This window comes from Cuculus canorus, chromosome 4, assembly GCF_017976375.1.
Source record: "Cuculus canorus isolate bCucCan1 chromosome 4, bCucCan1.pri, whole genome shotgun sequence".
Lineage (NCBI taxonomy): Eukaryota > Metazoa > Chordata > Aves > Cuculiformes > Cuculidae > Cuculus > Cuculus canorus.
Window position 1 is genome coordinate 47,248,824 of NC_071404.1, and position 24,462 is coordinate 47,273,285.

The 24,462-nt window shown below is 40.0% G+C and overlaps 1 long non-coding RNA gene across 1 annotated transcript in view; it reads right to left on the reverse strand.

Annotated features, from left to right (window-relative positions):
- The window catches only part of LOC128852032 (uncharacterized), a 42,611-nt gene that overhangs the window by 17,044 nt on the left and 1,105 nt on the right, over nucleotides 1–24,462 (reverse strand). Inside the window, exons 2-3 of the long non-coding RNA XR_008449653.1 lie at nucleotides 18,293–18,365; nucleotides 16,607–16,846 (exon numbers count right to left, since the gene is read on the reverse strand). This is a non-coding gene — a long non-coding RNA (uncharacterized LOC128852032). The remainder of the gene's footprint in view (nucleotides 1–16,606; nucleotides 16,847–18,292; nucleotides 18,366–24,462) is intronic.

The window sequence follows — 24,462 nt, forward strand, 5'->3', positions numbered from 1 at the left end:
TCCTGGCTGAGTAAGGCATGGAGCCAACGATAGTCTGAGAGCGTAGGCAAGGGAGAAACAGGAGGGAGCAGAGTCAGCAGTGCTTGTGGAGGGAGGGGAATGTAGGCTGGGAAGAGAAAAAAAAAATGAAAGGAAAGGACTCAGAGCTAGTTAGAACAGACCAGAAAGTTAAGAATTTCAAAGTTTGGGCAACACTCCAGATTTAAAGAGAAGTGATCTGTCATGTTCAAACGCCCCACTAAGCATTCTGTTTGCATTTCTATGTTTTTTTCTCTCTGCGCCCTCCCAGATAACTGGAGTACAGAACCGTGTTAATACTTGTTCTACTTATTAAAATCAATCTTAAAATTGTGTGAGGTAGAGGCAGGACTGACGCTGAGCTGTCAAAGAAACTGAAACCCAGGAATAACCGAATGTGAGCTCCTTTGGGAACTGAAGTTGGAGTGGCATTTGAGGTTTGTACCTTTTGTAAAGGGCTCCAAACAGGAGCTTAGATAGAAACTAATGTTTTCTTTAGAACTTCTTTCCTGATGGTAGATAGGCCACGCCTTCTACTTTCCTAAGCGAATGGTGGCAGAAGATCATGAAAAGATCATAATTCCCACTCTCTTCAGGCACTTGGCAACTTTGCCTCCCAATATACTGCTTCTTCTTTAATTACTATTTCAAACATAACCGAGTTATATCCACAGCCAATGCTCTGCTTTCCAACAGGCAGAAAAACGTTGTAAAGAAGATTTAAGGTGTATCACTTCAACAGCCATGGCAAGAGAATACAATATCCTTAGCAGAAAGGGAGAGAAGAAACAATGGAGGTGTAACGGGTCGCTTAAAAACAGAAGGTGGGGAGTTAGGGAAATTATTAGTAAGGACAGCAGAAGAAGGAAGGGCACATAGAAGTAAAAGGATGTGGATCTTATCCCTTTAGCTTTTATGCTGAACATTGAAGAGGTATGATCTAAAACATCCCTCAAATTGATGCTAATATTTTATTCACACAGCCACAACACTCAAAGTACCGTAGTTATCAGACTGGAAACACAGAACACAAGGCACTTGCTGTCTTCCACTATTTTACTCTTTAGGCAGCAGCTTCTACCTTATCTGCCTGTCATTTTTGCCTCTACTGTTCTGCTGTTGCAAGATCCCACCTATACTACCATTATTCCAACGGAAGAGAAAGGAACATACAGAGTTTCTATCATTTGAACCACTGTATTAGTAAAATCAGTGGAGGTTTATTTGTTACGGGTAATGCATCAGCAGGCACAAGAGCCTTCTCTGCACTTCACCTGCCACCCTGTTGTTTCTTCTGAAGCGCTGAATGGATGTATTATGAGAAGGAGTCACGAATTCCCCTGAGACATGCAGATAAAGAAAACCTTTTTTCAGAGTAAATTTTATACTGAAAAGTGGCAACTTTTGCCTTGATGTAGTAATACATGGATTGAGTCGAGATGGTATTTTTCTGCCTGTTTAGATTTGCATCTCTGCAACAGATGGAACAGAATAGTTGTAGCCATAGGCCAGACTCTGAGAATTATTCTAGCGTAGGCAATAATAATGATCACAAATGGTAAAATGAAGCAAAAGTTCAAATTTAACTCATCAATACATTGTTCTCCTCCTTGCCACAGAAAACTTGGCAACAACTGCTCCTTGTTTGTGATCCTTTCTGAATGCAGCCAAAGACTCAGTGTGGGATTTCCAAAAGTCATCTAAAGGATTTCAGAGCATAGCTGGGCAGGAATTCTCATGTTTCTACTCCACAAACAATACCAACCTTTGGAACATAGCTAGGGAACATCTGTTCCCTAAAGGAATAAAAATTTAAATTATCCGTTTCCTACCAAACAGGAATTTCAGGATTTCCTTTCAAGTAAGCAAACACTGCTGTTATAGCTCTATAGCTGAAGAGTGTAGGAACTGAAGCACCCACGAGCTTAGCAGCTCCAGGAACTCAGACTCGTGGTGTGTCACAAGTCAGAAACACAGACGCTTCAGCTGCCAACCCCTTGGAGCACTATTGAAGAACCTGGGTCTGGGGGGAAACAAGGGGTCACCATATTGCCCCTAAAAGGCTACTCAGACATGGAAGCAACTCACATAAGTTTTATGAATGTGTACCTGCATTTATTTATTTATTTATTTATTTTTAATAAAAATTCAGATTTACAAAGTGATTTTGAATGGCAGCTGTGATCTTATGTCACTTAGGTCACTTAGAAAATCCTTCCCTCCTTAGAATAGTATGAAAAAGCACCTGCAGAGAAAGATTAACATAGAAGGGTGAATTCATCTCTACGTGCAACACAGTTCAGTTATACTTACTGGATTTGGTTTTGTTATAATGTATTATAGTACCGAAAGGAATTGAAAACCACTGACAGCTCCTTAGCCTTAAGAGAAGCAAGAGAAGCCTAACATCACAATATCAAGCTTACCTAGGCCGTCAGGTACTTGCCAGAGTGCATTAGTACAGTATATTTTTAGGATGCTTAGTGCTAACACTTTCTTGCACTTTACAGCCTTTTCAAGTCCTACACAAAGGATACAAGGTCTACAGGCAATTTGTCTCAATTTTGCTTATTGTTAGATGACTTGGGAATATCCATAAATGAAGTATAGGATCCAGCCAAGAAACATGTAGTGGCTGGTTGTTTCTGAGGGGGAATAAAACCATGAATATTTGGGTGTTGCCTTAAGAGAACTAGAAATGTTTCAAAAAGAATTAAAAAATGTTTTAAATTTTTTTTTTTTAATTATTTTTCTCCTCAGGTGCAATTACCCAATGGAAGAGAAGCTGCACATCCCAGCATTTAGCTGCAAAGCCATGCAAATATTTAAACTGAGTTGGAAATCCCTGCAAGGCAAAACACCTTTTCAAGGTCTCAAAAATTTTATTAAATTACAGCTTTCTACACTACACAATCTTCTTACCTACGATAGAAAATGGAAGGTAGGGTACCAGATTAAATCAGTTGCACAGCCACAAGGCATAGTGCAATAAAGAATCCATTACCCAAATCATTTTATACCTAGGCAAACGGAAAACGTAAAGACATTTACATTAGTGTCTAATGCGAATGTAAACCCTCCATTACTGATGGGGAAATGATAGTGCAGCTGTCCATTCTGTGTGTGATTGCAACATCGAGACACCCATTTATCAAACTGCCTTTTCTATTTAAAAATTTATTAAATATGCATGTGAGCTCTGCATCATATGGTAGGGACAGAGCCAAGAAACATTCTTCTACTATTTGTTATCTGCCATCCATGCAAAAATGGGAGCTGAGAAGTTATTGCAAATCATATTTTTTCACTGAGTTTCTGCGCAAAGCCTGCAAGTTTTTCTTAGAAATGTTTATTATTCCAGAGTTGATCAAACAATGCAATCCAGGTGATAACCATATGTTACACCCAGCTCCTAACAACAATAATGTTAGGGCCCACTCAGACCTGCAAAGTTGAAAAGGGAAGGTAAAAAAGGTTCTTTTGATATCTGTGCAGCAAATTGGAGACCCACGAATCTCCCAGGGTAAATACAAATGCAGTATATGTTTTGGACACAGATCAAATCACAAAACAGATAGTCCAGATAGATAGCGCACAGTCCCCATCATCCGTAAAATCCACATGCAGAAAACTGAAGTGGAGATTGGGGCGAAACTGAAGAACATCCTTTGGTCCACAGTTGGACAATTTGACAGCAACTTCCCCCGATGTATTACCAGACACCTTCACCGATGGACTGCCAGTGACTCAGCATGACATTTTCCTTTCTGCATTGGCATGTGAACAGCAATACCCCATCTAATACGAGGGGACACTGAGGTCCCAGTGCTATGATAAAATCAATGCAAAGCAGTGATGCCCCGTAGTCTTGTCCAAATACTGCCCAAATCTCAATTTTGAAGACAGGATTCTGCCTTTCTAAGATTAATTTAATCATCAAGAAGAGAAGTTAAAGAGGAAGGAAAAAAGAAAAAGAGTTTCTCAAAGTCATTAAATTAGACTGATACAGGGACTACATTCTGCTGACCACAATTTGTGAATGAATATGTAGCTAGCATAATTTATCATCATACCTCCTATGTAAATAAAAGATTATAATATGTACTGCCATGTCAGGTCACATTCAAGATCATCAATGTCTGTTCAAGATCTGTTAAAATGCGAGAAAGACAGCCATATTAAAATGAAAACAGAACATTTAAGAACATTATTTCAGTGCTTCTCAGTTTCTATTACCAACTCAGATGGTGAGAAGTGAGATACTAAAGTCATCTCCCTTTCTTGTATATTATGACAATGATTGGGTTTTTTTGGTTTGTTTTTTTTTTTTCTTTATTTTAGTGGAAGCATCTGTATTATTCATTTTATTTCCTTTCTTATTCCAGGAAGATCTGTTTTTGTAAACAGCCATTGAATTGAAAACCAATGCATACATTAAAAAGACTAAAGGCTAAATAAAAAAACAGCCTAAGATTTCTCACCCATATAGCACAAAGCTGAGTGCTCTCATCCCACCAGGGTTAGAAGTTCCTTTCAGAAAATAAAGCTAAACAGAACTACACCTTTCATTTCTACAGCTCCTTAATGATGATACTTCATAGAAACAGTAACCTGCTATAGTCTTGTAGCAAGTATTTTTATAGCAGTCTATCTACTTAGAAGTTATATCATCTGATTGGAGAACAGTATATGTAAAGCCTGCATTAAGCGTAAGAAAGCAATATGAATTAATATAGTCTTGTAAGTCTCCCATACCTCAAGAGTATGGGAGAGTTTAGAAGGAATTTTGAAAGGTAGGTTAATGAGCAACATGGATATAAAGGCAAAATGGGCCTTTCAAAGAGTTCTCCAGGCTGACGTGGGAAGATAATCCATGTTAAGACAAAAGAAATTTAGTCAGTCTTATATAGCTGGACTGTAGTAAAAGCATTTCCAGTGGAAATCATTTATCAGTTCAGAAAGTAGAAGCTGGTGAGTAGGCAGCTGGGCGAAGGAAAAACAGCAACAGGAAGTATTAAGGCAAGAATGTCAGACAGCAGGGAGCTCGGCTACCGGAGTTTTTAAAGGATAAATCTAGTTCAGCATTTTCTTTAATAACCTTGGCATAAACAAGTGGTCTAATGAAAATCAGCCACGTGGGGTGTCATTGCCAACACAGAGGAGGATTGCTATAACTAGCCCAAAAGAAATGGATTTCTTTAGTGACAAGAACAACAGAAATGGGAAATGAGTCCCACATGAACAAAAGGATATTGTGATTCTGCACTTGGAGTCAAGTGTAAAAACTTCTGCAATAAGATGAGAGGTCATCAATAAGAAATTACTATGGTGAAGAATGTCTCAGCTATAAAAACGACAAATGTAATGTTAGGAAGCATCAATCAAAGCATTTTCAATATATAGAAAAGTATTAATGCTACTGTACAAGGGCTTTCTTACAAAAACTGCACGTGATAATGTCTTCAACATTCAATACCAAGATTCTCAAAACAGAACAGGGAGAGAGTTGCTGCCACAACAATCCAGAAACATGTATTTTACAAGAAAAGGACAGAGAAACTGAGATGTTTAGCTTGACAGCTACTGGGATATTGTCTGTAACTACAACTGGGTAAACAGGCAGGAAGAAAAGCAGACACAAGAATAAAACAGAACTAACCGTTAGGTAGAAAATTAGTAGCAGTTTCTCAGGTATTTGGACAGTTTGGTTGCAGAAGATCTTACTGGAGCATTTGAAGCAAAGAAATCCAACCCACGCTGCTGGGTACAAGATTCAGTACCCTCTGCAACTCCTCACCACCAAAGAGGCCTAAAATTAAAATGCATTTTACGCACTGATGATGCCTACCAGTGCTGCAGTGACAGGGAGCAAAAGGAGAAAGTGTCAAGGTGTCTCATCCATTAGAAAACAGAATTACTACATTAATGGTGGTGCTTGATATAATATAGCCTGCAACAGCAAGGGACTCAAGCTGACATTTTCAATTGTATGTGCACGAATGTGCTGACCTGCATTTGTTTATAAATAAAGTAAACAATAACAATATCTGTGGAATACCAGAGAAGCAAGCAAAGCCTAAAATTTTATTTACTTTATCACATTTCAGGAATCAAAAGCAGTAAAAAGCAATTTAAAAGAGCTTAGTGGGAGCTAATGTTTTCACTGCATTAGAGGACATTCTCACAGGAGCACTGTCACAGCGTTTTCAGGAATGACACTGACAAATAAACATGGAGCAGTGAATCAAAGACATGCAGACCTTCTCCAGAAGCATTCCAGGGTGATGAAATGAATGACTTCCGTGTATAATATCTGAAGTGATTTTTTCCAAAGTGTGCTTAATCCTATAAAATCCAAGACACTAATGAGAACAGGTATAACAGACCTTCCCCTATCAGTACAGTGGACTTAGCATGGCACTCACACTGTTCTCTAGCTAGAATGCCTGGTTTAAAAATGTTACAGCAAACAAATTAATAAACTATCACTGTCTTAGTAACATACACCTGGCCATTAACATTAAATATTTTTCTAAGTTAAACTTTGTCAAGGAAAATAGTTTTGTGCTGTCCCTATTTCGATACTAAAGATAGCACTAACATGTCTGTCTCCCCTCAACTCAGTGCTAACAAGAAGTATTCAGGAGTCACACAGCACCTCTTACTCTCAGCTGGCAGCAAATCTCGGTTGAGTCTAATAGCACACAAGTGACTGTGCTGGGGATGGGTGGGTTTGCTTTGTTTCTCCTGAAGAGGAGTTTCTGGCAGCCGGTAACTACCCACATAGATGTGGATTTGCCACATCGGATTAAAAAAAGGTGAAGGAAAATCAAAGGAAAAGAAAAGTAAGTCATTTTCCCAAAAAGACATTTAACTTTGACAGTGAATTCCAATGTGTGTTAGGTTTGATTTGTCTAAGCCTGACATCACAATGGCACCTATGCAGAGCAGCTCATTCCCCAAACCCCCTCCAGGCTTGACCGCTCGGCAGTATTACAGCTTTGACAGTTGAGGGAAACTGTCTCAAGGAAGTTCTATTAATTTCTGAGGTGAAATACCAGAGATTGACACTCATCGTTATTTCACACAATAAATCCATTCAGCAGCACTCGGGGACAAGCCAAACAAAAATGAGTTTGGCCTCTTGAGTACACATATAGGGAAGATTACAATGAACAACCATTTTGAGCATCAAACACTAACCACACCTCACCGTGTGAATGCATTTCTGGGATTACCAGGAGGTCTGAGATTCCCTGGATGCACACAGGGACAGGAGAAGAGTGGACTGAATTGACAATTAGCCTTCTTCCCATTGAACAGCTTCCATGGCTCATGCAAATCAATTTAACATGGCTGTTACGCTGCAGAAGGAAAATCCCAAACAAAATCCAGCACTGCTGAAACTTGATGCCTGCACAATACATGCTCTCCTGGGTAATCTACAGCATCCAGACACTGCCACTGCGTGAGTCCTGTTCCCGCGCAAAGAGAGGTTAATATGCATCAGCGAGAGAAAGAATATTATTTTCTTTCTCACAGCTCTGGCTAGGACATGAGGCAAAACAGCAGTTCTTTTACCTTACCTAACAGGAAAGTTCCCCACATTGCTCTGAAAAACCACTCCATGGGCACATGTTAACTGATTAAGCACGACTGCACGAGGCCCTCTTTCTGAGCCCTGCCTGAATCGGGCAATTATGCCACCCTGCTATTTTCTTCTGAAGCTAACGGAGCCATGTGGGGTACAAGCTAAGACACGCGGGATATTGCTCAGGCAGCTTCTGTGGGAGCTGCTGGTGTGCTGGGATTCCTGCAGCACTGCTGAACAGGTGGGCCAAGAGGCCACGGCTTCGGACAGCTGAAAGATGCCATCAAACAGCCAACTGACAGCTTCTCACTGTCATCACAGAGCTGAACTCTGAGTCAATGGGAACTGTGAGAATTCCTAACCCTGGAAACAAGAATTTTCCCCACGTGACAGGGAGGGGCTGCTGGGTCAAAGCAACCCTCATCAGACGCTGAGGTCAACAGGGGCTAAAAGACTGCACGGGACTGTGAAGGAAGATTTTGTTTATCTTCATTTGCCTGAGGAGGGTAAGGATTTACCAAGGGGAGGTCAGAGTTTTGAAGTTTTTCCCTTGTCCCATGAACACACTGCTGGCAGCTCCCATGGTGCAGGGTGCTCCAGGACACAGCAGCTTCTTCACAGCTCCTTCAAACCCAAAGAAATGCGGCACTGCCAAATGGTAGGCAGGGGCATGCATGACTTATTCCAGCTGAATAACTGCCACTTCGGGACATGTCCTCCAATCCATGGTGCGGCCTGAAAGTTCAACAACCACTCCCACCTTTTTTATCTGAGCACTGACTCATTAGTGTTACAAAAGCACAGAAAAGCATAGGGGATAAAGATGAACTACGAGACTTTTCAGAAGCTCATGGTTTCACATTAACCTCCACACGCTTACCACGTTATTCAATATAGAAACATTCTTTCTTCTTAAAACTATAGCCTGAGGATGTCTGAATTTTGAAATTTGAAAATAAACATAAGAAAAAGTAATTAAAATAAGGAGGAATGTAAAGCAGTTAAGGACTAAGGTAAACTGTATCACAGAGCAAGTGAAAGAGCTCTATAGAAATGTTGGTTTACTTAGTGAACAATTTGCACACTGAAGGTTTAAAAGTGGGGTTTTTGAGTGTATGTAATGTTAGTCTAATATATGAATTAACCACAGAGCTGGTTTCCTCTTATTTCTTGTCTTTAAATTGGTGCATCTCCTTTTTAAACCACACTGAACTAATTTTTTTTACCTTCAAGGAATGCAGTCCCCTGACTGCAACTACCTTTGAACCATACCTATACACAATCAGAAAATGTTTTGTGGACCTGTATGGAAGACTCAAGAAGTGTAAGGAAATCTGGGATTTGAGATTAGGCTGGCAGAAATTTTCCAGTTCATCCTTTGGTATATAAAACTCGATTCATCTTCTCCAAAATACCATTCACTTCCCATTGCCAGATAGCATGGCTGTAAATGAATGCTCTCCCTTCGCAGCCATTGATCACATAGACGGCTGCATCCACATGGCTCAGAGCGAGACGCGCCATTGCTGAACCAATACAGGTTTGGAGAAAGGAGAAGGATGAGAGGAGAAAACCTAAATGTTGCATCAGAAGGAATTTCCCCCTAACTAGCCTGTCTGGCTGCAGTCTTCTTTCTCAGCTGGCAAAAGGAAGATGGAGTGAGAGAACATGACCATGCAAGCCCACGAGGACCAACCCTGCCTATGGAAGTCCAGGATTACAGGAGCCTTTTCCAAACTTTAGGCAGCAGCCTATCACCACCACAAGTCCCTTGCTTCATAGGACAAAGAAAGATTTCCTCACTAACATACAAAACGCCGTGACTTCAAGTGAACATCCAACTACCGCAGTGCTGGTGGAGTTGGACTCTGCTATAAAAAAGGAGGCAATGTGCCAGCTCATACAGCAGGACAACTCAAGGACAATTGCTGCTGGATTTGATCAGCTGAGGTTCACAGATGGGCCATGTGACACATTGCCACTTACCAAACAACAAAAGGGTTATTTCTTTCTGCTGATTTAAAGCCTGGATGATCCCTCTGGAAGATTCAGCAGCAGTAATACGGAAGGAGTCCAAAACAAAGCTGAATCTCCCTTTTTCAGTGAGAAAGGAGATTTTTTTTTTCTCCCAAGACTGTTATGGTGTTGCACTGTCATTCAGGAAACCCAGATTCCTGGCCTTGACTGGTCATTTGGCAAAGAGACATGAGTTCTTTAACTATCTCCCAAGGAGCAGCAAAATGACAGTGAAGCATACATTTGGAAGGCTGAAAGGCAGCACCTAATGACAAGTCTGTAAGCTGCTGAGCAAAATCTGCTCCCTGTGATAACTGCTTGCTGCTTTCTGGTCATTACCTGTGAAGTCAGATCTCTGATCTTCACCCAGAGATGCAAAGACAAGAAGGACAGTAATTGCATAAGAACTGTTGCAGATTCTCCTTACTCTAGACACGGGGAAGGACTTGCTAAAAGGTAACACACAAACCGGTAAGACATGCAGTGCTGTAATCCATCAAACTAGCCTATACCCAAGAAGACCTGGACGGGCACCAGCATCAGCACAAGCAGTTTCAAGAGCCTGCACTACCTTACATTATGAATGCCAGCCTAAAATCAGGTCAATTTTTGTCTGCAATAAACAACTATTTTACTAGACTGTCAGTTGTCAGGCAGTGCCTTTCAGACTACAGGATTTTTACTAGATGTGTACATAAATAAAATGTTCCAACACTTAATACAAAGACCTTGGTCTCTTCTTCTGTGACTGTTGAATCCAGGGAACTTTCATAAGTTTTGGTCCAAATGTCATACATGCACAGCAATAGAAACAATATTGAACAAGGCTGTTATTGATGAAAAATACAATGGTGTGTGACATCATGTAAAACAGTGACATAACTTCTTGGATTGCTGCATCTGCTTAAAACAGCAAACGTAAAAGCTATGAATTCAGCAATAAGAGATAGGACTGTAATTCTACGAAGGCCAGGTGAAGGGCAGGTTATGAACAACACAGAGCAATCCAATTTGGTTACACTAGCTAAGGTAAAATTTACAATGGCTATCAATCCTCCTGCTTTAAGGCATAAACTGAGCACCATCTGGGGCCAGAAAGAAATTTCCCTCTGTGGTACACTATAACACAATTGGCTGCGTGTATGTCTTCCTCTGAATCATCACATATTGGCTACTGTCAGAGACAGGATACAAGACTGTACGGATCACTGGTCTGTTCCAGAGCAGCAATTTCTGTGTTCATTTTCTTCACAGTCCTTACAGATTTCAGTAATGTTATTAATACTGCAGTAGTCATTTACCCAATTTAATAGTTTTTCTAATTCTGAAACAAACACCAATAGCAACTTAAGTGATTCCAACAACTAATCAAAAGCACTACTCTACATTTTTATGGGGGCTGAGTGATTTACAAGTTCTGTTTTGGAAAATGAATCTCACAAGCCAATTACTTGTATTTTTCAATTACACATCAAGCATTAACTAGCATTCAATTTAACAATAGCAATAGTATGAAGGAAAAGCACCAATGATGTTTAAAATTTAGAATTCAGTTTTGAATTTATTTTACAGAAGAGATGTAAGTATTGTCTTCCTGACTGAGATTTATTAACACTCCCCCTTTCCATTATCTGAACATCTCACTTGCCCTAAAGCACATCTGTAAAGTCAGTGAGAGACTGCATGCATTTTCTACATCCATAAATTACAGATGTTGCTTTGAGCTACTCATTTATCAAGACAATTTTTCTTAAGAGTAAGATCAACCTGAAAAGTATCCAACCAGCAGAGAATATGGAAAACAATTAGTAAAAGCACACATTCTGCAGACCTGATTTGTTTCACATTCTCTAACCAAAACTTTATTATAAAGTGTGACAGAACACAGGAAAGTAAAACAAAGCCCAAACATCACTTCTGGGTATTGAAGCAAAGACCGTGATGCTTTGGAAACACGCTGTTGTGTATTCATGCTGCTATAACAAACTCAGTAAAGAGGATACAGATATTTCATGACACTTTCTTGAATAACTTGGACTGGATCATATTTTCCAACTAGTAACATTATGTCATGTATTTTACAGATTAGCGCATCTGTTACACCTTGCCTACCTACACCATCGTTATAGTCAGTTCCATGAACACACTGTGCATCCGTGGAAGAACAGAAGATCCATGTGTAACATAATATGTGATTATCCTAACACTGAAGTGTATGAAACAAAAGGCAAACTGAGAAGAAAACGCAAGCAGCAGTTTCACAAAGAGTGTGCCATCACAGAGCCCAGTTACTGTATCTTAACCTTTCCACATCCATATGCTACTGAAAAATGAATAAGTGCTGAGAAAGCAGATAACAAGATTAAGAACACAAAGCCTTTTCTAGGTTGTATAAAATACAGAACATGGCTTGACTGAACAGAAAGAGGGAAAGTAGTACTTATGGGAGATAAAAGACAGACACACACTTGAACACTTAATGCCAATCATTTGCTTATCCTAAAGAGAAGACAAATACGGTATTACTACCTTTAGAGTCGGGTGAAAGAAAAAAAGACAGAGCTTTCATGTGTAGAAAAATGTCCCTTCTTCACTGCAATTTGCATTTCAGAAGTAATAAAATACCCTGGGTTCCCTTCTGGGTTCTCTCTTGTACAATCTCTGCAAAAGCTATTGTTTCCCTTTATTTTGTGAAGCATTTTTGTAAAGATGAAACTACAGGTTTTTAAACCTATGAGACAAGTTGTTGGTTTTCTTTTCCTCCTCACCAAAACAGAAATCTTTGGTGGAAAGAAGTGTACTTAATTCTGTTCTGACTTATACAAATAGAACAGAAAATTATATAGGAGCAGGTGTAGCACATGATACAACAATACTTTAGGCTTCATTTCCCTAGTCAAATGAAGAATGGCTTATGAAACAAGGGAAGAAAAAGGAAACACATTAGAATAGAAAAGACCAAGTCACTTTTAATAAAATTATTGCCAGCTAGAAAACAAGTGTTTTATATCAACAATTCCATCTCACAGCCCCAAGGAGCCTATCTAAAATTTCTCAACCACCCACACTGCACCCAGTAGGCAAAACTTTCAAAACTGGGTGCCTGTCAGACTTATATCTGCATCTAGGTACTTATGTAAGTGCCCTGATTTTCTTAAATAGTGAGCACCTATTGCTCCTCTGCAGATTAAAACAAGAACTGCTAGGTACCCAGCAGAAAAAAAAAAGGGACACATTCCCCAGATAAGCATTTTATGGGTTTAATGGTGCAAGTGACTTACTTTAAACCTATTGAGAACTTCACTGTTTCTCACACAGGTGAACCACTGCTCTTTACAGTTCTAATACCATCAGCCTAGAAAGAGGAAAAACTCTGACCATCATACTTTTTCCATCACAGCAACATAACCTTTTGCTTCATGGTGCATACAGAAAAAAAAAAGACTTTCTTTTCCTTTTTTTGTTTGTGTGGGTTTTTTAGTTTTGTTTCTTTGGTGCTGGGTTGAGGTTTGGGTTTGTTTGGTTTTTTTTTTTGCGTATAAGCAGATGTCACAGGAAGGTTAGTAATGAAACCCTAAAAATCATACACAGGATTAAAGTCAAAACCTGAAAAGGCAGTAAATTATCTACTGCAAGCACAAAGAAATTGAGGGCAGCTTAAGTGAGGTGGTATCTTTGATCTGCTGTCTCTCATCACCAGTGAAATCTGAGAAAACAGAGAAATACGTTGTGTGCACCCTCAGTTTCTTGGTTAATACAGTTAATTAAGAAACAGAAATTTGCTTTTTCATCCTTCTAATAATTTCTCTTCTTTCTCACTGACAATTACACAGAGTGATAAGTGAATGCTAAAAGCATTATTTTCTACAAACCTTTCCCTCCCACAGTGCTATGGAGAGCTTGCAGCTCTTGACTGTCCTCACTACATATTATCCTCATACACACACTGATACTCACAAATAAGGGTTGACCTGGCAACAAGATGTTCATTTCCTAATTTATCCACCATTTCTTTTAATAACATTAGTCTCGGCTAAGTAGAGAACAGTTCTAGCGTTACACAATTTTGCGTGTGTCTACTTATACTAAGTACAAACAGCAATCCCTAAACCACTCAATGTTGTGAGATGCATTTCACTATCAACAATGTGTTTCTACCCAATGGGAAAAGAGACCATCATAACAAAAACATCCTACTTTATTTCTATAATTCAGTATTACCTCAGGACATTTTCTCCCCAATTTGCTTACTAGAGTCACAAGGATTGAAAATTATGCCCTGCAAAGAAGCTTCTGGGCAGACAGTAGTCTTGTGAGAGGAAGGGGGGAAAAAAAAGGGCAATTAGACTAGGCAAAACAGGATTTACCCAGCCAGGATGGAATGATGCCTGAGAAAACTCCGAGCAACACAAAGGCCCAAAGAGACTGATGTTAGAGTGATGTATGTAAGGGGAGACTGTATCTCATCTCTCCCAGCCTTGAAACACAAGAGGAACATTGGTATCTGAAAGTCTTGATTTGGGACATGTAACCAAATTTACAAAGCCTTGATTTTTCAGAGAGGATGATCTGCATCATTTGAAATTTAACCCTGCATTTAACAAAGGTCCTGAAAAACAGATAAACAAGAAGGCGAGCTCATGTTCCCATTCTGCTATGATGGTTGTTTTGCTTGTATTCTGTATCTATTCCTCTAATCCATTTGTACAGCTCTAATGATCCAATTTGAATTTGCCAAAAGAATCAACGGTGTCTGTGAGAAAAACAGCATCAACATGCAGTCAGTTGAACCATGAGCAGTCTGTGCCATGTCTTGAGCTTAATTTCTCCAAATAAGCAGCACTACAGATAAGCTCTGATCACTATTACAAGTGCCACTCTGCTCAGAGACATTTAAACCTTTCCAGCATACCTCTGCAAGATTCTGTAGACAAAACCACAATACACAGTGCAACTCTCCTCCTCTTAATAAGGATGACTGCAATCCCCATGGCTGTTTGTGCAAGCTACTGCTGTAGTTGCATAACGGTTGCCTACATAGTAGCTCAGCACCAGTAACTAACTTTGTGCAAAATAAGTAAGATTATTCAGCCATTTCTGCAAAGTGCATAAGAATCAGAATAATGATTTTGTTCTGTTTGATTACTCCCCCCAAATCTTCCCAGCTAGATCAGGCTGTCAAGCATATTTCCAATATATATAGCAAAAGTGTAAAATCCAGCAACGCGTATTTCTTTAAACTGAAATCTTGTATCACCAGGTTTTTGCAAAAGTAGTGCATTAAAAGCCAGCTAATTTGAAGGAAATGCTTGCCAGTAAAAGCTAGAACACAGCCGGAAAGCTACAGTATGCAAGGATTGTAGTGGCTATGAAATATTTGGTATTCTGTAGTGAAATTAGTTAACAGACTAATTTTTCCTCTCTAGGGGGCTACGCTCAAAAACCTGCCGGTGTTAAACCTGAGTGTATGCATGTGCTTGTCCACATCTGAAGTCATTTGCCCACCACACAGTCTGAGAAGCACTGCACAGTTTAGGAGCACTGAGGAATGATGTGCTTGTAAGTCAGGATTTTAAGTAGTATCAGCAGCATACTGTGATGAATGTGAGCCACATCAGTTCACACTTCTGCCTGCCTCTAGACTGCAGCGTCTGTTCTTCTCACAGATAATGATTGAATTTGATGGATATATTCTCCAGAGCCTCCTCCCTCCAGCACTGCTTCACACCTGAACAAACCCAAGTGCAAAATGCTTCCACTCTGATTTGGTAGCAGTTAGACTACTGCCTTTACAGGGTACAAACAACTTGCAAGATGGCAAAAGCTCAAGCTTTGTATGTAGTGACTCAGTGGATCCATAGCAACTACATAAAAACATCTTCAATTTTTGCATTAGCGACATTACTTTTACCTCAGTACCTACCAGACTACACACTGGCTCCCGCGCTAGGTAGAGCTTTCCAAATTAAGAACAATGCTGGCAATAAGTAAGTCTATGTACTATTAAAAAAAAAAAAAAAACAACTAACGAAACCAAAGGTTGAAGTTACTATGCATGGCTGGTAAGTCCTCACCAACATTTATAAACAGAAATCACCAATGAGAATTCACCCAAAATGTTCACAGTACACAGAAACTGTTCATTGATAAGAAAAACCTAAACTGGCAATTACAGGCCCAATCCTAAAATAGCCTGATACAGAATTGTAGTCAAAGTATTTTATCCTAGCATTGAAATACATATTATAGGTTCCTGTCAGTCCAGAAGCAAAATTATACAGAAAAATCCTGCAGATACCGGACTGTCCTTTTCTTGGCAGAAATAAGTTCTCTTTGCTGCAAATCATTGACTTAGGACATACCTACACAATCTGGACATATTGCTGGGCTTTATTAATATCATTCATTGCTAAAATGACAAAAAGACATGTGACCAACAAGCATATCCAGTCCTTTCCCAGTGTAACACCGGTGTGAGATCGTCTCCTCAGCACCCTTATGATCACTTTAGCAGCAGCCAATATTAGCATACAGGTACAAAAATAACTTTTAATTCAGCTGATTCAGATAAGAAGGCAGGGTTTGTAGAAAAGCCTGGAGGGCATCCTAGCAGCCAAAACAGTCACCTGGCTGTACTACTTGCTAGTGGGAATGTCTCAGGGGATAAATCTGGAACAGCGCTTCTGGTATGCCCAACATTGCCAGGTGCATTCTGTCATTTGAAAACTCCATAGGTGCCCTCATGTGCTGTGAAAGTGGTGCTCTCATTCTGCACAGCTCTACTTATCCTACACATCCTTTCAAGCAATCTTCATAAGTATCTGACATTCCTGTTGTAAGGTTAGATGGGACTTTTATGTTGTTTCTACTAAGCCAAAACTTCTGCTGCTTCTCAGGGACAACGTGGATGCCAGAAACAAAATCCAGAAATGCACAATGCTCACAAGACCACCCCATCAGACAGAACACAGATGCACTCACTGTGAAGATGTCTGAAATACTTCTGACTGATAAGACGTGTTCGCTGTTTGAAGTATTTTCTTGGCTCAGCACACTGAGAAATGGTGGGACTGCTGCTGCCGCCATCCCAGAGATCCAGGGAGCTGCTGTTGAGAGTGGAGAGCAGGTGCTACCGCAGTGGAACTTCCCTTTCCAACAACAGCCTCTTCCTCATTGCTCTCCTCATGCTTTCCCAGTCAGCTCCTGATGGTCCTTGTTAGACTAAACAAGGAAAGGAGGGAGCAGGACACCACCTTAGCTGCATTTCTTGATAAGGCAGGTCCCTTTCTCCTCCAGGAAAAATAAAGCAGTCAATGTGACAATAGCATCCTATGGGCCCTCATCTGAACCACGCTGGTCTGCTCATCTTGTTAGGGAAGGAGACAACACAGCTGTTCTCCCCAACACCCTGTGTGGAGAAAAAAACTGGCCATGAGAAACGTGAATCTCTAGTGGGCAAGTGGAATTAATTCACACATGCTTCTGCCTGATTCACCTTCTATTTATTCTCAGGAAAATCAAAGGCCAACGATTTCTATAGGCTCCAGGTGGGTATTATGATACTCTTGAACCAGAACTTCTCACTTTTTTCCATGACTGCCCCAGGCAATTCTCTGCTGCACTCTGGAATCCCTGTTTCTGGCCAGCAGCAGCACCTGCAACTACACCTGCAGCAGACCATCAGCTACAGAAACCTGGTTGCCCACGACAGGAAGAAACCCTTCCAAAAAACCTAGTATTTAGCAACGAGCTGTTGAGTGTTAGTTAATTATCACAGCAGAAGGCATTTTCATTTAGTCAATCACTAGCTGATTGCAGCTAACGACAAAATCCTTTAAAAAATAATTTCTTTAAACGAGGTAGCCATGACTATCTGTAAATTTACTGTTTTAGCATGGCACTTCTTTCATGGTTATTCTACTTAGAGAAAGTTTATCAAATTTCTTGGGGTGCAGGAGGGAGGAGAGTACTGACCATACACCTTTTCCCCAAAGGTTCACCTCCACGTTCAAGATGCAGGATTGAATTGCATTTGGAGTAGGAGTCTCTTTAGCACTTAGCCCTAAAGATGGTCTTTTTAATAGCTGTAAAGTCTGTAGAGGGAATAGATGAGCTAAAAGGTTTAATGGCTGGCTTGCATTTTACACTGTTCCACAGGGACCAGGTGGTTTTACATTCTATACCTACACTTTTGCTAAAGGTGGTTTAGAATTTCCATTTCAATCAATGCAAAGCTTTTATCAGTGCTCTTCTCAAAACCATATCCATTATATAGGGAAACTAGATTATATAAACTTGATTTCGAGATGTTAAATCACTGTCTGGGAAAGGTGAGCTTCTATGAAATTACACAGATTATTCTGTAGCATCAATAATAGACTACTATGTAATCCTCAGTATTTTCTCCTATTCTAATTCTTTTTTTCAAATAAACCACACTTCACAGAGAGGTTGGGAATGGAGGTTTAGGGCAGCTTTGTGCAACATTTTTGTTCGGGAAATTCACACCTTGTTGCTTTCTTTGTGCAGCTTTGGATTTGAAATCTCTCTAGAGGGACAGTTTGGAAGGATAGTCATTGTTTAATTAGTACTCTTCTCAATTAGCATCTGGAGTTAAAGATCCACAAGTAGGTATATATCCAAGAAATTCTCAGAAGAATTACCTACCAGTAACTGAATATGCAGAAGTTGAGCAAATCGCTCGTCCTCCCTCATTTCAGATTCTTCAGAGATTTTCTTCCTTTAAATTAGCAAAAACAAATGCAAAGTAAGCAGGACTGCATACTCATTGTCTACTTCCACGCGCAAAGAGTACAGTCCAGAGGCAGTTATAAAATCACTTTCTTTTCCAGTTCCTAAACTCTAAACACGCACACCTAAGAACATATGCAGGTAAGGTATGCTCTGAAAAACAACAGTAATATCATTAACCACGGAAGGTCAATATGGTCCTACTTAGGCATGCATACAGCTGGTCACACCAGCTGCTCAGACCCTGGAAAAATCAGGATCTTGCACACAGAACTGGAAGCCAAAACTTAGGTATGAACTCAACTATGTGGAAACTTTCACAGCTTCTGAGGAAACCACCCTCCCTAGCAGACTGTGACGCATGCCTTGCTTAGTTAGCCCACAACTACTACTTGATGAAACAGCAGACAGACAACAACAGGCTGAAACAAATATTTAGTAGGGAGACTTGGGCAGAAAACAGAAATCCTGCCTGCCGCTCACCAATTAGTAGCTGGTTTTGAACCATTACTTCAAGGACTTTAAAAGGCTCCATTAGTTTGATTGTTTAGAGACTTCAGGCAAAACTAAGCCAAACTGCTACCCTAAAAATTACAGGTCTCTTATTCTTATTTGCTATTGCTTTACAACAAATTCATTTTCCCCTAATAACTGCAGTGTAAATGTTTGCGTAGAAAGGGCTGTTTCTACCCACGGGAAAAGCAAGCTGTTCCATATAGGTTACCATATGTTGGGAGGAGCAGCACAGCTCCGGCTCCTACTTTGCCTTAACTCTGGCAAGGACAGCAATGCCGGCAACTGCTCCTGCCCTACTGAGTAAGAAAGGGGCTGGAGTACATAGGCAGCAGCTACCTGGAGAGGGGAGGAAGGATAGCTCATATCAGTGTTCTCATCTTCCTACAGCAGCAATGGTGTTCCTGTCCTGGCCTTCATCCTCAGACCAGAAAATCACAACTTTGCCTTCACTTCTGAGATGCCTTAATCCTGCTCTGTGTATGAATACCTTAAAGCAAGACAGCTCAAGGTAAGCATACTGAAATAATTTCTATATGCCATTAATGTAGACGAGTACATGAACAGACCAACAATTTCAAGTTGAAAATCGTCTGTGGAAGAGCCAAACTCATTATTATGCTGAGAGAAGCCATGATGAGGAATCTTCCTCTTTAATTTGTAACAAGCCTGAAGAACAAAGTCATCCAACATCCAGGGAAACATTACCTCCAACATTTTCCACAAAATGAGTTTATGTCAGTTGTAAGTAATTTTATTTTCTGGGAAAAGAATTCCATTTGTATCGTGCCAAAGACAACAGAAGGCCACAGGTACTCCTCAGGAAGGCTGGTTCATTACCTTCTGAAATTAGATGAGCCAATAAGAAACTAGTCAGAAAACCAAGGATAATTGACTGAGTGGGGTTACACACTGCAAGCTCTGTTTGCAGTGTCACATATCTTCTGCCTGTTTAGATGCAAATTTAAGATTCCAGGTCCCAGACCACTTTCTGCCTAAGGAAATAACATTAACTCACGAGTGAGTACAGGAAAGCTCTGGAGGAGAGCAGGGGAATGCCTGTTGCACGGCTTTTACTCTAATCCTTATCAGAGCACTCTCACGGCAGAATACTTGTTCTCTCTTGCTTTCTTAGCTGGAGGTAAGGTGCCTTTACTGGGAGTTAGCTGTGGATAAGAGTGAAATAATGATAAGAGAACAAAAAATATAAAACGCTGGAGAACCAGCTGGTAGGGGAATCCAGTCTACTCTTGTGTTCAGCAAACAGGAAGATTTTTTCCCATCCTACTCACACAAACTCCCCTTCCCAAACAGCCCACTACAGCAGCAATCTAATTAGCAACACTGGTAGTGGTGTGGGAGGATGAGCCTCCTCTGAGTTCAGCTCTGCCCCATGGCACAAGCAGGCTTTATTTCTAATGCACCAGTTTGCTGCTGATCATGAAACAAAAATATATTTAATCTGGGTGCATATGTATATTTTTGTTAAACTAATTTTCCATGGTTTGAATATCTTTGCTACTAGGGTAGAGTAGGAAAAAAACAAAGATGGTTTAATGAAAGAAAGAGATTTTCATTACAGCTATCATGTTTAGAACAAACAGAATCGTCTACGAAAGCACGCTGTTGCAGGTCTACACAAAGAGCCTCATACCTAAACAGCAAAAATAAATAAGAAAAATGAACAGGACAGAGGATCAGTAAAACTGCAGATATTTGATGTTGTAATGGAACTAGGAAATGGTAACAATTGCATTTATATTTTCACAGAATAAAAACAGCGTGCCCAAACCATCCACAATATTGTAGCAATCACAATCAAGCAGGATCAGAGCCCTGAAGATTTTACACGTTAACAGAAACAGGTATTTACGAATATATCATTAAACCAAATATTTATCCAGCACATGAGAGAGGTCAACCAAGCAAGGTTAATTCTGTTTTTCTTTCATTCTGGAATTTCTACTTGCTGAGAAAAAATGTGGTACCACAATTCCTGTTCTTCCCATCTATTTCTTTTTACACCCACTCACTTCAGCGCTTGCCCCTTTTTTTTTGAATTCCAGCCTTCTTGTTCGTTCCTGCCCTCCCATACCCCGGCCCTGCTCAATCTCAGCTGTGCTTGCCCTCATCTTGCCTTCAATTTCTTCTCACATGCACCAGTCCCCCCTCCTCTGTCTCTACTTCTCCCTTGCCTACCTTCTCTCCCACCTACGCTCCCCTCCCCCCTTGCTTTTCCCAACTCCCCAGGCCCTTCCTGGGGTTCCTGCACCCAACCTCCCCCTCCCCTGCATGCCGGCGTGCCAGCTCTCCTTCAGGCTGCGGTGGCAAGAGCTCTGAGAAGACAAGGGGAAAATCACTCCTGGCACTGCACACTGCTGCAACGGGAAAAGATTAAACACAGAGAGCAACCAACTCAGCCCCCGATGCCCTAAGATAAAGTGTATTCAGTTGAGTGGGCATCAAAAATACTCAAAGGGATGGAACATGCTGTGTGGACACAGAATCTTCAGAGCCCTGGCGCAATACGCACAATCGTGTTCAGGCTTACAGCTCCTACCTAAATGTCTGCTTTCTGCCCCCCAAATCTACAGCCCATCAGAAGACTGAATACCTTTCTGAATCTTGAACTCAGCAATTAGGTTCTGAGAAATCTGTCTGCTGTGCAGACTATGTTAGATTTTCAGAGGCTCACAAATTGACCAAAAATTAAGAACTTAACAGACTTGGATGCATGTCTTGAGAAATTTCAAGTCCCTGCTTGAAAACAGACTAAAGCCTCAAAAGCAAAACACCTATTTTTTTATTTCAAGCTAGGCAAAACCTCTTCAATCCTTAAACTTGTTCTCAGAAACGCACAAACTTACTTGAAACTCTCCCACAATACAGCCTGAGGCAGATGCTTGGCTTGAAGAAGTTCACCCCAAATACTTAGAATTTGAAAAGCTGTGTACAATTTAAAATGAGCTCTCAGTAACAGAAAGCACCAGATTACACTATCTCCATTCATAATTACAACATACAAACTCAGCTTTTTAATTGCTTTTTCCACATTCTTGTTATTACAGCTACTGTAAACATCACCCTCGAAAATTTAGCTGTCATTTTGTCAGCACTATTTTGCTCTGTTGGGGTAGCACAGGCAAGCCTACTAGTTCTTTAAGCAGATTCAATAACCAGCTTTGCAAGAAGGCTCAGACTGTGATTCTTATCAAAGATTCTCTGTATTCTCCTATGTTTCTTCAAAATATTTCAAAAGGGTTATTTAGAAACTGTTTCACCAAGATGAAGCTGATAAAGATGTCTGTATGTGGGCAAATGTTGCGAGGCACTTGAAAGAGAAAGGAATTAAACAAGGGTAGGTTTTCTTCTTATTCAATGTTTCTGTGACCACTCATTTTGAGGATTCATGGCTCCCCACTGATCTTAGTATAATTTGATGGTGCTCAAAACAGTGCACAATTGGCTTCTGCATTTCAAAACTGAACCTGATTATTTTGCCTGTCTTCTCTTCTGAGAGACAAACTTCAGAGAAAAGATGTAAAAACAATTTAAGAAGTTATCTGTGCATGTCACATATTGACCCTCACCATCCACGGAGCAAGAATTCCACATCAAGAATTACTGGCATTGTCAGGTTTTTCACCAACATTTCATGAGGGTTCTTTGATGGAAAAGGCATGTTAAACTAACACAAAATTTCCACCAATGTTTATTTTAATGTAAAAAAGTACTAAATCTATACTAGATTTCTTTGCAAACTCAAGCAAAATGAGTTTGCAGTCCTGTTGCTGCTTCCAACCAGAACATTCGTACTATTAGTATTAGCGTTAGCACTAGTATAATCATCATCAGTTATTTCCCCAAGTTATCAGTCAAACCTTCTGTGTTCAGCAAAGCTGAACTGCCACGCAACACTTTGCTGATGGGCTCTGCCAGACATTCTCAAGAACAGCATCGGAATATTTTTAAAGCTGTTACAACCTGGCCTATATTTTCCTCCTTCAATGTCAGCATAAATCTCAAAAATCATGATTCAAATTCTGAAACAAAATGATGGCTTTACTGGAACAGAAAAGATACTTAAAAATTAATCCTATAGATCAATACGTCCATTAGAATGGGTCACCTGAACCTATTCATATCTTTCTGTTGTGCAGCATGTCACAAGCTTAAGTAGCCTAAGGCCAAACAAAAATGACCAGAGTCACCTCACTGTCTTTCTGAGGTAGTCTCTGAACACTATAGGATATTCGAGCAACCTCTACAGTTCTGTGAAGGTTATGAAGAATCTGCGAAAGTAGTGCAAATAAAAAAATAAATGAATAAAACATTTCCAACACGGAAAGTTTCCTTAGTCAAACTTTTTTAAAATAGGTTATAAAGTCTGCTAATTATAGAGTACTGAACCTCATTCAGTCAATCACAGCAGTGGATCCACTCAGAATAAACACTACCACTACTGATAAATGTACAATATTCTTCTTAAAACCATTTAGCTCCTTATATGAGCAAGGGCATAATTAAGGTGCTTGATGCTGATCTATGCAGAATACTCATGTTTAAAGGAGCCACTGTCAATATTTCACATTGCTAGATGAAGCGTAACGAACACTAATGAAGAGCTTTGTCATGGTCTTCTAAAGAAGAAGTCTAATAGCCTGGGAATCCTGACACTGAACACAGTGACCTAAGTCATTTAAATCTCATTTCCCAGTCCTTCACCTGCGACTACCCATCTTTGATTCTAGTCAGAAAAGTTAATCTATTTTTTTCTCTATCAAATATATCACTCTCCTCTCAGGAGTCTGGTGCATCAATCCAGACTCTTCATACACTCACGAGTACCTATCCGGAACAGGCAATGCAAAACTGACAATATGCAGTAACATACTTTTAGAATGCCGCAAGGAAACAGGACATTAAATTCTATATTCTCATTTGTTCAACACAATAATTTTACATCAAATTACTAGTGTTTTCACATTCTGTAATACAGCTATATGTGCTTCTGTGATGCACATAATCCTCTTCTCTTTAGGATGCTCCAGGAAACACACTTGTTGATTCACACCAGAGCAGAACATTATCAAATAACACTAGTATTCATAAGCGTGTGAATATGCAACCAAAAGCAAGTAAAGTGGATCCCAAAAGAGCATCTCACTTATTTTTGCATTTGTATTTTTGCTGAGATTATTCAAAATGCATCCCAGTTACAAGAGACCTCACAACACGGCTACTACACTTGCGTGGGGATGCCATTTGAATTAGGTAATAAAACCTGCTGAGTAGTAAGATTTTAATTCTCAGTATCTGGTATTGCACAAAGACTTTAAAATAGCTTTTTATGATATTTGAATGAGATGAACAGAATAACCCCAATAAATATACAAAAGGGGCTTCTTTTAGTAGCTCTGTCCTACTTTTAAAGCTTTTACTCTAATAAGCAATGCTATTCCCTACCTCCCCTGTAGCAGATTGCACAGTTTTCTCTTGTCTTTGTCGCATGGCTAATAAGTTCTGGGTTAGAGCAGCTTAGACCTTAGGCTACTAGTATGTTGAAATCAATT